Consider the following 16845-nt stretch of genomic DNA (forward strand, 5'->3'; position numbering starts at 1 on the left):
CCGAAGACCTGTTTTCACACTGAAGGGATTCTATGACATCTAATTGTGAATGGTGGTGGAAAATTAAACAACTCACTGAAGGAGGAAGCCTCACAAATATCCCCATTCTCAATGGAGCCCAACACATCTGTGCAAAAGATAAGGCTGAGGCACTCACAACAACCTCCAGCCAGAAGTGTCAGTAGGATGATCCATCTCCTCCTCTTCCGTAGATCCCCAGCATCATGGATACAAATCTTCAGCCAAATTATTTCACCAAACATGTCAAACTGTCAGAAGCACTGGATGCTGATAACATTCTGGTAACAATACTGAAGACTTGTGCTCCAGAATTTGCCACAGGCTTAGCCAAGCTTTTCCAGTAAAGCTGTTGTTATGGACTAGGCCAGACCTCTCAAAACATGTTTAAGCAGGTAGCCCAGATCTGTTTTAGCCATGTGCATAGTGGATATTCCTGGAATAAATTAGCTGGGTTGTCTGCTAATATTTAAGCAAATCAATTTTATTTACCAAATTATGGAATGAAACAAAAAGAACAGAAAACAGAATACGGATAACATCCTATCCAAACCCAAAGTAATGATGCTGTTCCGAAAATACTTGCCAAAGCTGCAATACACACATCTCTTAGCGCAAACAGTAAAAATGTAACAAACTAGAGCTTACACACTTGAAGTTAGAGAGAGAGAGAGAGACCAGCAGCCTGGTTTCACACATCCTCTGCTGCAACTGAACTGACTAAAGTTCTGAACGGAACTGCACTGCACAACTAAAGAGCTGGCCATGCCCCTTAGCTGTATCATTTTTCTAAAAAACATGGAAGTCTTAGACTGGAAGTATTATTGGTTAGGATAAACAGAAAGCCCCAATGAACTATTCAAACTTTGGACATGATGGAGCCTGGCCAAATAACCCTTCTCTGAAAATAAAACTAGAGAACATAGTGACCTGTAACAGAACCAGTATTATGCCACTATAACATTGGCATCTACTCATCAATATGGAAAATTGCCCAGGTATGTCCTGTACACAAAAAGCAGGACAAATCCAACCTGGCCAATTTTTGCCCCATCAATCTACTGTCGATCATCAGTGAAGTGATGGAAGGTGTCATCAACAGTGCTATCAAGCAGCACATGCTCAGCTATAACCAAATTATGGGTTGTGAGTATGGGTTCCACCAGGGCCACTTAGCTCCTGGCCTCATTACAACCTTGGTTCAAAAATGGACAAAAAAGCTGAATTCCAAAAGAGAGGTAAAAGTGAGAGGCTTTGATGTTAAGTCTGCATTTGGCCGATTGTGGCATCCAGGAGCACTATCATAACTGGAATCAATGGGAATCAGGTGGCAAACTCTCCGGTAGTTGAAGGAATACCTAATACAAAAAAGGATGGTTGTAGTGATTGAAGGTCAATTATCTCAAATCTCTGCAGAAATTTCTTAAGGTGGTGTCTTAGGCCCAACCATCTTCAACTGCTCATAAATGCTGCGTTTCTTCATGATAATGTCAGAGTGGGACAGTTCACTGATGACTAAACAATGTTCAGCATTATTCACAATTTCTCAGATACTGAAGCTGTCAAAGGCCAAATGCAGCAATACCTGGACAGTATCAAAGTTTGCACTGGCAAGTGGCCAGATGGAGTATCAGGCAATGACCAACCCCAAGAGGAGGGAGTCTAACTGTTCCATCCTGACTTTCTATGGACTCCACCCCCCACCCACACACACACCACCACACACACACACACACACACACCCCACATATTGGGGTTTCCATTGACCAGAAATTGAAATGGTTTAGGAACACAGAACAACCTCGGTTATCCGAAAATCAATTTTCTGAATTTTGGATTATTCGAACAAAATACTCCATGCCCATGTCATTCCGACAATCCAGGTTGCCCTGTATCTGGGAAGGGAGTGAATCCATGTGTTCATACCGACTTTCAGTCTTCGAGGTTGGCTAGCGCTGCCGGATTCCATCAGGAGGATCTCCAAACAGTGCGTCCTTCTGGGGCAGAGTGCGGTCTGGATTCTGACTGAGTTTGGGCGATTTTCCATGGTGGGAAGTGCTGCATTTTGTGAAGGGAATGAACACTTGAGTTCATACCAACTTTGATACTTCAAGGCTGGGTACCACCACCGGATTTGGTCTGGATGATCTGCAGAAGTGCGGTCCGGCTTCTGACTGAATTTGAGTGATTTTCCAAGGTGGGAAGTATTTGTTTTTTTGGAAGGGAGTGAATTCAGGAACTCATGCAAACTTAGTGACAAAATGTCCGGGGAAAACTTGGAAAGAATGCTCAAAAATTTGCGCCCAAAGGCGGCTTGGAAGTTTTGAAAATCATCGGGAGATGTTTTAAAAATGTCAAGTGAGTAGCCAGGAAAGAATTTTTAGAAAACTTACCGAAAAGAGTGAAGAATTTAAATAACACTGGAGGAAAATCCCTACCAGCGAAAAAAATCTGAAAAAAATCTCATTCTGAAAATATGTTCCGAGGTGCCACATGACTCGGAGGGAATTCAGTCCGGCATTGTCCTGCCATCGCTAAGTGTCTGTCGCCTGAAAACTTAAACTCTCTCTAGTTGCAGAAGTCTGGCTGTGGAAAAATCTAAACAGTTTTGCGAGGATCGAGTTCTAGCCCGAAGCACTCAAATTTGGAATCCTGAACCAATCAGAGCTAATCAGGTTTGGCCGATGGTCAGGTTGACGGGGTACCCAGAGATTTTTGGGAATAAAATTTTATAGATCAACATGATGGCGCGGAACCACTTTGAAAGCCATCCCAAAAGTGGTTCCCTGGGTAGAGCACTTGAATGGCAGGTCTGGCTGCATGCCGAAGAGCTCTCGGAAGTCTAATTTTTGTCAGACTTCCCCAAATCTTTCCGTCTGTTCCAAAGGTCGGACAGGGGCCTGTGTGAAGGTACCTAGACACCTCTGGAGGGCGGGCAACCAACTTTAACTCCAGCCGTTCCTCCATAGGCACTTTAACATTAAAAGACAGAGTTCAAGTTGCCTGGCTCCCTTGGGTATTGCAAGGAAGGTAGCGGGTTGATCCTTGCCTGTGTTTGCCCAGAACTGTTGAACGCTTAGCGCATCACCGGCTTTGGTAGTGGGTGGCTGTGGGTGGCATCACCGGCTCTGGTAGTGGGTGGCTGTCCTCCAGTCTTCATGGCACCCACTGCTAACTGGCCGTGCAATGGCTCTGCCGTCCTATGGTGCTCGTCACCCAGGTTTCCGCCCAGATCTGCAAGCATTGTGCAAGTGGTGACTTAGCTGCGGTTCTCCTCGATCAATCTGGCACTGCCCATCCGGTGTGGGAGGACTCTTGGCGGGCTGGCTTTGCTATTAGGGGCCAGTGCTTCAGGCTGAGTGGCTCCTCCCCGCCGCTCCCTCCCTCGCTGGCGGCTGGCCAAGTGCTTTTGTTTTGAAAGAGTCAAATTCCCACAGCAGGGTCGGGCAAGCTGGCACCCCTCTGCCTCCGATACGGACTCTCCTGTGGTCAGGTGAGGCCGAGAAGCCACAGTTTGCAGAGCCAGTGGTCTCAGTAATGTGTTGCCCATGCACTGTCCTCGCTTCTCGAGTGAGGAGTGGGTGCAGGGGCTCTTGCTGTCTCTCTGTTTTCCTTGTGTCTCGACCCTCAGAATTCCATTTCTCTCAGCACTGCGGTAGACAGGAGCCGGGGAAAGGAGCCAGGGAGGTGGCTCCCATTCTCTCTCTGCGCTCGCACACATGTTTTGAACTCCCCCCCAACTGTGTGTGCTCAGCCTTTCTCCTGCAAGGGTGATGCTCCATCTGAACCGTCGGTCCCTGGGTGTCTCACCTTTGGGTCAGGCGAGAGGCTGAAAGAGTTGAACCCAGTACCAGGATGACCTCCGTGGGGAAGCTCAGGCAAGAGCTTGCCGATTGGTCTACCTGGCTGATCCTGCCAGTAGCATATGCCTGTCTCAAAGATTAAGCCATGCATGTCTAAGTACTCACAGCCGGTACAGTGATACTGCGAATGGCTCATTAAATCAGTTATGGTTCCTTTAATTGCTCCAAACATTACTTGGATAACTGTGGTAATTCTGGACTAATACATGCAAATGAGCACTGACCCATGTGGGGATGCGCGCATTTATCAGATCAAAATCAATTTGATTCGTCCCAGCAGCTTTGGTGACTCTAGATAACCTCGGGCAGATTGCAAGTCCTCGTGATGGTGACCGCTCATTTGAATGTCTGTCCTAACAACTTTTGATGGTACTTCCTGTGCCTACCACGATGACCACGGGTAATGGGGAATCAGGGTTCGATTCCGGAGAGGGAGCCTGAGAAATGGCTACCACATCCAAGGAAGATGGCAGATTCACAAATTACCCACTCCCGACTCGGAGAGGTAGTGACGATAAATAACAATGCAGGACTCTTTCGAGGCCTGTAAGTGGACTGAGCACACTTTAAATCCTTTAACGAAGATCTATTGGAGGGCACGTCTAGTGCCAGCACCCGCAGTAATTCCAGCTCCAGCCGCGGATATTAAAGCTGCTGCAGTTAAAAAGCTCGTAGTTGGATCTTGGGATGGGGCTGGCGGTCCGCCTGTCTCAGCCCCTGCTGAAGTTCCAGAGTTGGTTCAGGTTGTGGGGCACAGGCCTAGGAGTCATCCGAGTGAAATGCCAGGAGGGTTAACGAGTGATCATGCTCTCAGTCAGGGTACCTGGTGTCGATCGGTAGTCGGGTGCTTGTGGGCAAGTTGCGTCATGAGGAAGGGCAGGAGGGTTAAACCGTTACCGTGGTTACCAGGCCACCTCCTCGGTGGGCGGGCCAGGCGGCTGTCGCTCTGGCTAGTCTGGTCCCTGACTCCTCGCAGACGTCCGCTCACTGACTCTCCACCATGTGCACATGTCAGTGACGCTGCCGAACCGATTGCTGGCCCGTTTCTGCCTCGGCTTTTCCTCGAGCAAGCTGCTGCATGCTTCGTGACTCTCAGTGGGTGACAGGGTGACTGAGGTCCTGCCTCCGCTGCTGCGGTGCGTGCCGGCACAGCTACAGGCTCCAGTGATTCGAGAGCCCGGCACGCGGTGCCTCACAGGCGCCCAGCCTTTTTTTCAAAGATCAATGTTTCCTTTCTTCATGCCAAGGCCTGGTCATTGCGAGCAGGCAGGTAGGTGTTGTGTTGATGGGGAGTGTAAGTGTGTTCCGAGACACTTGCCTCTGGCGAGGGAGAGACTGAAAACTCTGGCTACTCTTAACGGTGGTTCACTTGGCCCGTGCGTCGATGAAGAATGCAGCTAACTGCGAGAATTAGTGTGAATTGCAGGACACATTGATCATCAACACTTTGAGCGCACTGTGTGGCCCCGGGTTCTTCCTGCCTGTCTGAGGGTCGCTTGGTAATCAATCACACTCACCTTGGCTCACAAGGGTTGGGGAGTCGCAGAGGACCCGTCCTCTTTGTCCCCCGAAGTTCAGACTCCGGATCCCTCTGGCATCAGAGTGCTTGGCCTTCCCCGCACCCTGCACATTCCGTTCGTCAGACTCAACGCCCGCCCGCACCCCCCCTGCTGGGGTTCGGCGTGGCATCCGTCTGTGTCGCGGCAGTGGGGCCAGCACGGCTGTCACCAGTCCCAGCACGATGGATTAAATGATGATGTTGTTCGGACACGTTGCTGCCTCGAAGTGTTGAGCCCCCCCCCCGGGGTCTGTCTTTGCTCAGCACGTCCACACGGGTTAGTCTCTCAGTTAGCCGGTAGTGGAAAGGGAGCCGCGGAGGTCCTGGCTGGTGCGCCATTGGCCTCGCCATGGAGTTCGCTGGCTCGACATGCTGACCTGACTGATTATCGATTGAGAGGCACAGACCGCGTCTGGGAACTGCAGGGCGCCACCCGTCTCGTGGTTCATTCTTGGCCTAGAGTGGCTGGTGGGGCATTTGATCCTGTCTTCTCTGATGGTGCTGAGTGCCTACCTGAGGGGTGAGGATTCGTCGAACGCATTGACTTCGCTGGTTGCACCCACATGGATCGCTGGCTTTGGCTCTCCCGTTCAGTCTGCATGTTTCTACTCAGGCTTGCCCTTGGTCCTGGAGACACTGAGGGGGCTGGCGTGGTGCATGCTTTTGTGTCGTGCAGGCACACCTTCCACACCACCAGCCTACCCCCATCCTGGGCTCCTCATCATTGGGCGGGTGGTTGAATGTCATCTGTGGACAAGTCGCCAGAAAGCCACCATCGGGCCTAGGGTTGTCTTAGTAACAGTGAATGAACAGGGAAGAGCCCAGCGCTGATTCACCTGATGGGAAATGTGGCGTATAGAAGACCTTTCTCTTACGATGCCAAGATGCCCAAGTTCTCCTGATCGAGGCCTAGCCCAAGGATGGTGTGAGGCCGGTGGTGGCACATGGCTTGTTGGGACTGTGCCTTCTTGGAGTCGGGTTGCTTGCGAATGCAGCCCAAAATGGGTGGTAAACTCCATCTAAGGCTAAATACTGGCACGGGACCGATAGTCAACAAGTACCGTCAGGGAAAGTTGAAAAGAACTTTGAAGAGAGACTTTCAGAGAGCGTGAAACCTTTAAGAGGTAACCGTTAAGGGGTCTACACAGACCGCCTGGAGGATTCAACTCGGTAGCTCCGGCCAGTTGCATTGGGGTCTGGTGGATCTCCTCTGCTGGGACCACTCCCCCCGCAGGCATGGCTGTCACCGGGCGCATTTCCTCTGTGCCATGACCAGCTTCGGGTTGGCTGGGAAAGCCCGGTGGCTTTGGAAGATGGCTCGCCACTCTGTGCAGTGAGTGTTATAGCCCCCCCCCAGGCTCCATCCTTCGCTGTGCCCCTGGAGTTGAGGGAAGCGGCCGCTACCGCGCTCTCCCTCCATGGCCCCCCAGTGGTGTGCGTGGAACTGCGAGTGGGTTCACTGTGCTCCCGGTGGGACTGTCAAACAAGGTGAACTGTCCTCAGTGCACCCCAACTGCGTCCTGCTGCCGAGTTGGGCCGAGCCACGCCTAGCAGAGTCCAGAGGCCTGCGGCGATGTCGGTGACCCTTCTGACCCGCCTTGAAATACCGACCAAGGAGTGCGTGAGTCAAAGGGCATTCACGAAACCCGATGGTGAAATGAAGGTGAAAGTCAGCAAGGGTCGACCAAGGTGGGATCTGAACCTGACTCCCTTTCGATCAGCTGAGGGCAACGGAGGCCATCGTCCGTCCCTTTGGAATGGCACTTGCCTATCACTAAGGACCAACTGACCCATGCTCAACTGCTGTTCACATGGAGCCTTTCTACCCTGGGCCTGTATCACCTGCACCGTCAGGGAGGTGGAGCACAAGTGCATGTGTTATGACCCTAAAGATGGTGAACTATGCCTGGGCAGGGACGAAGCCAGAGGAAACTCTGGTGGAGGTCCGTAGCAGTCCTGATGTGCAAATTGGTTGCCCAACCTTGGTATAGCGGCGAAAGACTAATCGGACCATCTAGTAGCTGGTTTCCTCCGAATTTTCCCTCAGGATAGCTGGTGCTCGTTCCACACGCAGTTTTACCCGGTAAAGCAAATGATTAGTGGTCTTGGGGCCGAAACGATCTCGACCTATTCTCAAACTTTAAATGAATAAGAAGCCCAACTCGCTGGCGTGAAGCCGGGCATGGAATGCGAGTGCCCAGTGGCCCACTTTTGGTAAGCAGAACTGGCGCTGCGGGATGAATGGATTAAGGCGCCTGATGCCGACCTCATCAGACCCCACAAAAGGTATTGGTTGATATAGACAGCAGGACGGTGGCCATGGAAGTTGGAATCCACTAAGGAGTGTGTAACAACTCACCTGCTGAATCAACTAGCCCTGAAAATGGATGGCGCTGGAGCGTCGGGCACATACCCGGCCGTTGCTGGCAATGCAGAGCCTGCGGGTCATAAGTCACGACGAGTAGGAGGACTACTGCGGTGAGCATGGAAGACTAGGGCGTGGGCCTAGGTGGAGCCGCTGCAGGTGTAGATCTTGGTGGTAGTTGCAAATATTCAAACGAGAATTTGGAAGGCAAAAGTAGAGAAAGGATCCAGGTTCCATGTGAACAGCAGTTGAACATGGGTCAGTCAGTCCTCAGAGATAGGTGAGTGTCGTTCCAAAGGGACTTGGCAATGGCCTTCGTTGCCCTCAGCCGATTGAAAGGGAGTCAGGTTCAGATCCCCGGACCCGGAGTGGTAGAGAGGGGCGCCTCACGGCATCCAGTGCGGTAACACAAACGATCCCAGAGAAGGCAGTGGGAGCCCTGGGGAGAGTTCTCTTTTCTTTGTGAAGGGCAGGGCACACTGGAATGGGTTCGACCTGAGAGAGGGGTCCATGTCTTGGAAAGTGTTGCGGTTCCGGTGGTGTCCAGTGAGCTCTTGCTGGCCCTTGAAAATCCAGGGAGATGGTGTAAATCTTGTGTCCGCAGTGGGTCTCCAAGGTGAACAGCCTCTGACATGTTAGAACAATGTAGGTAAGGGAAGTCGGCAAGTCAGATCCGTAACTTCAGGAGAAGGATTGGCTCTGAGGGCTGGTCAGTTGGTCGGGCTGGGGTGCGAAGTGGCGCTGGGCACGCGCGGCAGCTGGTCATGGCGCCACTCCTCCTGGGAGCTAGTGGCAACTCTGGACGCGCGCTGGGCCCTTCCTGTGGATCGCCCCCAGCTGCAGTGCCCGCCATCCTTCCATGGCAGGCGGGTGGCCTTGGCTGGTGCCTAGCAGCTGACTTAGAACTAGTGCGGACCAGGGGAATCCGACTGTTTAATCAAAACGAAGCACTGCCAAGGCGGCAGGTCAGTGAAGATGCGATGTGATTTCTGCCCAGTGCTCTGAAAGTCAAAGTGAAGAAATTCAATGATGCATGGGTAAACAGCGGGAATAATTATGACTCCCTAATGAGGGGTTGATGTGACTACAATTGTTTTGGTTGGGTCTTCCAAAGGCTTGCTTGCATAGTCACCTCTACAGCGCTCTTACATATTCTGTCGCCTGCAGAGTTGGTCAAACCTCCACATGGTTCCCCTGGTAATGACCCGATAGACGAAGCTCAACTAGACGATTTATGGCTGGTTTAATTGTTTTAGCACTGATTTTATCTGTTGATTGAATTTTATACAGCTTAGGACAGTTTAACTTGTTTTTTGGGCCATCGCTCGATCCAGGCCGGCTAATACTCCCACAGAAGGAATAGGAGATGGATGTTGATCCACGGGGGTCATTTATCTTAGGATAGTCAAAAGGAAAAAGGGGTAGAATGGTCCTCGCGGCAATCTTTCCCATTTCCAGTTTGGTGGACAGCGAGGAAAATAACTGCCCCACTCGCATGCTAATACTGGCTGCGTGTGCTAAATGTATTGGCCACAATGTGACTCAGTCGTCCGTCTACACCCAGACAGAAGAGACCCCAGATATTCTCCCAATACGAGTTCCTCAGACCAAGCACGGGGAACTCAATTTAAATGAGGTTAAAATCCAGTCAAAGAATTGGTACAGTCTAAGGAGAGGGCCCCTCCCATACCTGGTCTTTGAAAAACTAAGACCTTTTTCAATTCTAATTTTGAAGGACTTTTTAAACTAATACCGAAAGCTTGGGAGCGAAGCAGTTAGTTACAACTTCAACTGAACAGACCAAAACTAAATTTGATTTAATTATAAAATATCCTTTAGATAAGTTTAACTGTGACTATTGTCAAAGTAGGAGGAAAAAGTGAGGTCTGCAGATGCTGGAGATCAGAACTGAAAATGTGTTGCTGGAAAAGCGCAGCAGGTCAGGCAGCATCCAAGGAACAAGGAAATTCGACGTTTCGGGCATAAGCCCCAAAGTATTTTTAATACATTCGGGCATTTTTGAAAATGTGTAAATGATTGTGGAGGTATAAAATCAGTGAGAGCAAAGTGTAGTAAATGCGAATGGGAGAGTAGCTACCATGCTGTAGCCTGTCATTATCCGAAATGCAAAGGAAAGAAAGATATTGAATTAAATGAGATGTTCCAATGCAAAAATTGCCCCTTAAAACTTTCCACTGCCAATAGGCTGAGGGAAGCATGACAACACGCCACCTTAAGAAATATAAAGAGAAGTCAAAAACCAAATAAGAAAGTAAATGATCAGATTAAATATAAGCAAGGAGTGTAGTCCAGTAAAGAAGTTACAATGCTATAAAGCTTGGATCTATTGGATCATTTAAAGGTTAATATTGCAAAGAGTAAACAAAATAGTGAAATTGGAAATATTAAAATAATGGCAGAAATTACTACATATATGCTAAATACTAAACAAAAGAATCAGAAAAGGAAGATAAATCTAGAAAAAAAAGAACAAAAAAGAAGGAATAATAGCTCCCCAATTAATAATGCAAGAAAAAGATATATTCACAGGAAAAATAAATTTAGAGAAATGCAAATGCTATTTAAAATTAAGCAACAATATCTAGCACGAGAAATAATGGGCGCACTGGTAAATAGTATGTGTCCACTTAAAAAAAAGAACTCGAAGAGCTCTTCTCCAAAAAACGATCTGTCCGAAATGATAAAGCCAATATGACAAAATTTGCGAAGTACAAAAGTTCAGTTAAGCAACTAAGACAATCCATGATCCAGGCAATAACTGTGGAGGAGGTAGATCAAGCCCTAAGGGCGATCAATCCAGAGACTGCAGCGGGCCAGATGGTATGGACGTGAAAACACCCACAGCCATCTATGATGTGGAGAGTAAGAAACTTCCAAGATTATTTTCTATCTGGATAAAAACTGGAAATATCTCCGATTGCCTTAAAACTAGTAGAACAACTTTAATACCCAAAACAAATGATATTAAGGAATCAAACAGATCGATAACTGGAGACCTATAATAATTGGACTAATATTATTGAGGATTTTGACTAAAATAATAGCTAAACGACTTAGAGAAGTTTTAGAGTTAAATAAACGTCAAAAGGGATTCCTTGCTGGAGTCTCAGGGTGTGATCAGAATATAAAAATTTGAAGTAATATTATAAAAGGATCCAAGAAAAAGAAACAAGAATTAGCTATAGTATTCATCGATTTAGCGAAAGCATTCAACTCTGTAGGTCACAAACATATTATTAAAGCAGGTACTCATGTGAATCAGCCACATCTTATACTTTGCAGGCAAGGATGCCCGGAGGCATGGTACATTGGGGAAACCGAGCAAAGGCTACGACAACGGATGAATGGGCACCACACAACAATCAATGGACAGGAGGGTTCCCTCCCAGTTGGGGAACACTTCAATGGTCCAGAACATTCAGCCTCGGACCTTCGGGTGACCATTCTTCAAGGTGGACTTCGGGACAGGCAGCAGAGGAAAGTGGCTGAGCAGAGGCTGATAGCTAAGTTCGGTACCCATAGGGAGGGCTTCAACCTGGACCTTGGGTTCATGACACAATACAGGTGATCACCATTGCACTACACACACACACAGATATTCCTACACACACACACTCTCACATACACACGGACACAGGTACACACAGACGCACACACAGATACCCATACACACCCTTATAGACACACACACTCCCACACTCACACATGCACCCCCTCACAGACTTAAGACACTCTGCACTCACTACACACACACACACACACACACACACACACACACACACAAAGACCCACATGCACGCATATATTTTGTGGGGTGAATTTGTACTTGCAGAGTTACATTGTACTTTGCTCAAAAACTGCATGCATTTATATAAAACTCTGTTATCTCACTTTTTAGATTAGAATTAATCTAAACATCATGGCATAGACAGAGAACACAGCGGTAAAAACAATGATTGCAGATGCTGGAAACCAGATTCTGGATCAGTGGTGCTGGAAGAGCACAGCACTTCAGGCGCATCCAAGGTGCAGTGGGCCAACACCTTCAACATGTTGTCTAGCTATCACCATTGTTAACAGCTAACCCGAGAATGCAACTTCAAAAAAAAGGCTTTGTGATTTACACATGAAAGAAGTGAAACTATTACTGTATTCTAACAGAAAGGCTTAACAGACAATCTATTTTTCAATATATAATTTCAGTTACATCACACTGTAAATTTTTGCTATAAATTCTGTGCCTTAGAATAGTGTCCTCCACTATCACCTGATGAAGGAGCGTCGCTCCAAAAGCTAGTGCTTCCGATTAAACCTGTTGGACTATAACCTGGTGTTGTGTGATTTTTAACTTTGTACGTCCCAGTCCAACACCGGCATCTTCACATCATTAAAGCTTTGAGTAGACAATCTCTTCCAATGGAATTTATTAGATTAATCGCAAATTTATACTCAGAGAATAGTACTGTATCGAAAGCTATATATGTAAGACAAATAAAATCAAAATTTTATGAGGGGTGAAACAATGCGATTCCTTGTCACCTATTTTGTTTAATATAGCACTAGGTCCCCTCATTAGTACTTTGGAGAAGAGTAGTGGAGGGAGTTATTTGGATCCAGAACAGGAAACTAAATATTGTGCATCATTAGGGCAGATGACATTGCCCTAGTAAGTAGGTCTTATGGAAAAATGTCCTATAATTTAAAGATAGTACAGAAATTTTGTGAAATAAATATAAGAAAAACAAAAGGAATCTATTTTATATACAAAAATAAAACATTCACCTATAAGTGCAATAAAAAACGTAATCTGAGCAATAATGAGATCCAGTACATAGACCCTGGAAACATGGAGAAATATTTTGGGGCAAAGATTGAAGGAATGTCCAACTGGGAAGAGGGGTTAGGAGAGCAGATTGTTAATTTAAAAATATCGTTATTACAACCTACGCAAAAGGTAGAACTCTTTTAAACTTATTTTGAAACTTTATTACCTCACTATTTTAGAAGCAGGCCAGAATTATTCAAATAGATTAGTCCTAATAATTAAGGGTTTTATATAAAAGAGGTACTGCATTTGCGGCATTTTTTAACCAATGGCATCTTGTAAGCACGTTATAGAGAAGGAGGATTATGAATAAATAAACTATCTACCATGATAACAATTGCTGTCTTGTATAAGCATGACGCAATTTAAAAAGCTCCTGATGAAATTTTACAAGCCTCATTTTCTTTTAATAACTCTGGAACTTCAGAGAAGTTGATCGAATTCAGCCAGTGGAAAAATATGCAGGAAATTTGGAATCCTCACATAAATTTGGAATCCTCCAGTGGGAGCTCCAGACACCTAGATAACAGTGACCCAAGGGAAATGTTGGAAGATATAAGTATTAATTATAAAAATTGGAGGGATATAGAATTACAAAAAATGGGTGGCACTACCTTGCCAAGGATTGGGAATCCATTACTTTAAAACGATAAAATTTAAATGGTTGGATGAAAGGTGTGTTATATACGAAAACAGCTAAAGCTATAAATATAATTCTGTTACAAACAAATCTTTATCCCACAAGATCAATTCTGACTCATGGAAGACCTTTGAATAATAAAAAATGTTGGAGATATGATATGACAATCAAAACAATCTTCATATATCAGGATGGTGCCCCTCTGTTAAAAACATGAGTCAAAAGGCACAATAGAATAGTGGAAAAATTGTCTAAACTTGCAAATAATTATGGAAGGACTACTTACATGATTCTTGATGAAGGGCTCCTGCCCGAAATGTCACTTTCCTGCTCCTCGAATGCTGCCTGACCTGCTGTGCTTTTCCAGCAGCACTCTAATCTTCACTCTAATCTCCAGCATCTGGAAAGTCCACACTTTCGCCTACTTACGTTAAACCCCGACTAAAGGATACCGATGCGAACCTCTAGGTACCCGACTTAATTTTGTTTAAGAATGGTCAAGCAATGCTGGTGGATATTACAGTGCACTTCAAAAATGAGAACGATTCATTAGAACAGGCCTGGATGGAAAAGGAACTGAAATATCAGCATCTGAAGAAGAAAATTTTGGATCTCACTCAAGGCACAAGTGGATCCTTTTTTAGCTTCGTAATGGGGACTAGAGGTAAATGATATGAAAAGTACAATTTGCTGACGAAATCCTTGAGCATACTGAATTTTAAGACATTTGCCCGAGATACCTCTAACCTCGTAATTTCCCTTACATTAGAATTTCTTCGAATGTTTATGGATCGATAATGGACTTCCTAAAAACTCTCATAGTTTTATTGTTATAGCTTTTATAATTATAAGTTTTAACATATGCAGTGTTAAATCTAAGCATTTTTAGAAATTAGTTTTTAACAATCTCATAATATGTTTTAAAATCTAATTGATATTTTATAATTTTAGTAGTTAATTAGTAGTTAATTTTAATGCACAGTAAAGGTGATGGGTAAATGAGTGATAAAATAAAATTTCACTAAGACACAGCAAATGATGCAAAGTTAGGTAACTAGCCTGTTGGTCTCATAACTTAAGCTCTCTTCCTCACTTGGTGCTAAGCTCAATAACGATGACCCGTCCCTAGAACATCTGACTGCTTCAGTTTTATGGTGGTTTACTCTTCATTGGCGAGCAACGGTAAAAACTCAAAATAGATACTCAATCATGCGATTGATGTCAAGTGTTCAAAATTAGCCAAATGCCCAGTCATCTAATTAGTGATACGCATGAATGGATGTCCCTACCTACTACCTAGCGAAACCACAGCCAAGGGAACGGGCTTAGCAGAATATGCGGGGAAAGAAGACCCAGTTGAGCTTGACTCTAACCTGGCACCGTGAAGAGACATGAGAGGTGTAGAATAGGCGTGACCCATTCCGTAGCAGGTGGGGAGTTTGACTGGGGCGGTACACCTGTCACACCGTAACACAGGTGTCCTAAGGCGTGCTCAGGAATGACAGAAACCTCCCGTGGAGCAGAAGGGCAAAAGCTCGCTTGATCCTGATTTTCAGTACCAGTACAGACTGTGATCCTTCTGACCTCTTGGGTTTTAAGCAAGAGGTGTCAGAAAAGTTACCACAGGGGTAACTGGCTTGTGGTGGTTAGTTTTACCGACTGATGTTGTGTTGTTGCAATAGTAATCCTGCTCAGTACGAGAGAAACCGCAGATTCAGACATTTGCTGGATGTGCTTCACTGAGGAGCCAGTGGTGTGAAGCTACCATCTGTGGGATTATGACTGAATGCCTCTAAATCAGAATCCTGCCTAAATGTAACGATTCCCTAGCACCGCGGATCACTAGTTGGCCTGGGATAACCAATTCCGGTCAGTGGATAGAGCCGTTCGATTCTGGTCTGGAGCGCGGCCGTATGGGTGCCGCCTCTTCCCCTTTAATCGCACATCATGTTCATGGGGAACCTGGTGCTAAATCTTTCATAGATGATCTGATTCTGGCTCAGGGTTTTGTAAGTAGCAGAGCAGCTACCTCGCTGCAATCTATTAGAAATCATCCCTCGAGCCACCCTTTTCTCAGTATCATGTGCACGAACTTTTACTCCCATGCATGTTCATATGCACCGGTCCATTACCTCGGCTTTTGCTCGGGTCCCACATCGAACCCAATGTCTTGCCTACCGTTCCATGCCCAATGGTGCACCACCTCACCCCAGGGGGTGTTCGTGCGTGTGCCTGCCAGGGAGTGGCAGCAACGGCAGTCAGGCTTGGGACGAAATGGGACGTGCGGAGTCAAGGGTGGCAGCTCTGCGTGCCTGTTGGGGGGGGGAGCGGCAGGACGGACAGAGAGACACACACGGAGGTTGGAGGTCTTCCAAAACTCTTTCTTACTGCACCACGCCAGCACCTGACGGTTGTCCATGTGGCTCCCTGGCCAGCAGCAGTCGCACAATACCACCAGACCGGTATGCGGAGGTGGCCATGCAGCAGGAGGAGTGCGAGCGCCTGCAAAGCCATGGCAGCATACTCATTTCCTCCCCATCTTCCCTCTCCACATTTTGAAGAAAGTATGTTACTGAGTTCCCTCAGAACACTGCTGACATTCAGAAAAATTTCAGGTCAGCACAAATCAATTACCACTGACACTTGGACGAATTTTCTGGTTCGCGCAAATCAGTAACCGCTGACACTTAGAAATCAGTAATCAAGTGCATGTTTTCAATTGAAGTAGGAAAACTCTATTCCTCATCCATTTAATGCATTGTTTTGTAAATTTGAACAGGAATATAGATGCAAGTAGGCTTTAGTAAATAATTAAGTTCAAATATATTCTCGAGACATGACGTTAGATTTAAGTCCTACACATTTTATAAAAAGGCTCTCTGATACTTATTCTCCCCGAGGACAAAGGTTTATGACTGTGAACACACAAGAACAACATATGTGCAAGCCTGAGCTGTGTGCTCTAACAGCAGATTCCCTCTCAACATTGACTCACTCCATTTTGCAAACCCAACAATTTTTTTCCTCAGCTCATTCTCCAGAGAGTTGTCAAAAATGCACTTTTCGCTTCCATTGCTTTTTTTCCCCTGTTATCCCATGACCACTCTTTTTTTCCAAACAAAAAGTAGCTCAATATCTTCCAGCTGAAAAGAAAATTCAGTGTAACTATTTTTTGATGGGGTAGAGCAAATTGTAGTGAGTTAGCACACGTGAAGATAAACAGGAGGAAAGCTTGACGGAAGGAAACACGAGGAAAACATTAACCCCCTGAAAAAAAAACTGATGACAGGACACAAACTGAAATCAGCAAAATATTCTTTTCTCTCTCTTGCGCTCTCCCTGAACAGAGGAACCTCGATTATCCAGCATTCAATTATCTGAATTTCAGATTGCAAGGTCCCGATGCTTGGCATCCATCATTCGATTAACTGAATGAAATACTCCCCGCCCGAGTCCTTCGGATAATCGAGGTTCCTCTGTATTTTGCACCTCTCTCTCTTTTTCACTCTCTCCCTCTCTCTCTTCAAGGGGTGGGTGGTTGCTGAAGAGGGAGGG

At 46.3% G+C, this 16845-nt stretch overlaps 1 protein-coding gene and 1 pseudogene across 1 annotated transcript in view; one reads left to right on the forward strand and one right to left on the reverse strand.

Annotated features, from left to right (window-relative positions):
- LOC132829033 (ciliary microtubule inner protein 2B-like) overlaps positions 1–16845 on the reverse strand; it is a 37495-nt gene that overhangs the window by 19020 nt on the left and 1630 nt on the right. The gene's annotated exons all lie outside the window — the stretch shown is intronic.
- On the forward strand, positions 5231–5376 carry LOC132829958 (5.8S ribosomal RNA; annotated as a pseudogene).

The sequence above is a fragment of the Hemiscyllium ocellatum genome, chromosome 2 (assembly GCF_020745735.1).
Source record: "Hemiscyllium ocellatum isolate sHemOce1 chromosome 2, sHemOce1.pat.X.cur, whole genome shotgun sequence".
Classification (NCBI taxonomy): Eukaryota; Metazoa; Chordata; class Chondrichthyes; order Orectolobiformes; family Hemiscylliidae; genus Hemiscyllium; species Hemiscyllium ocellatum.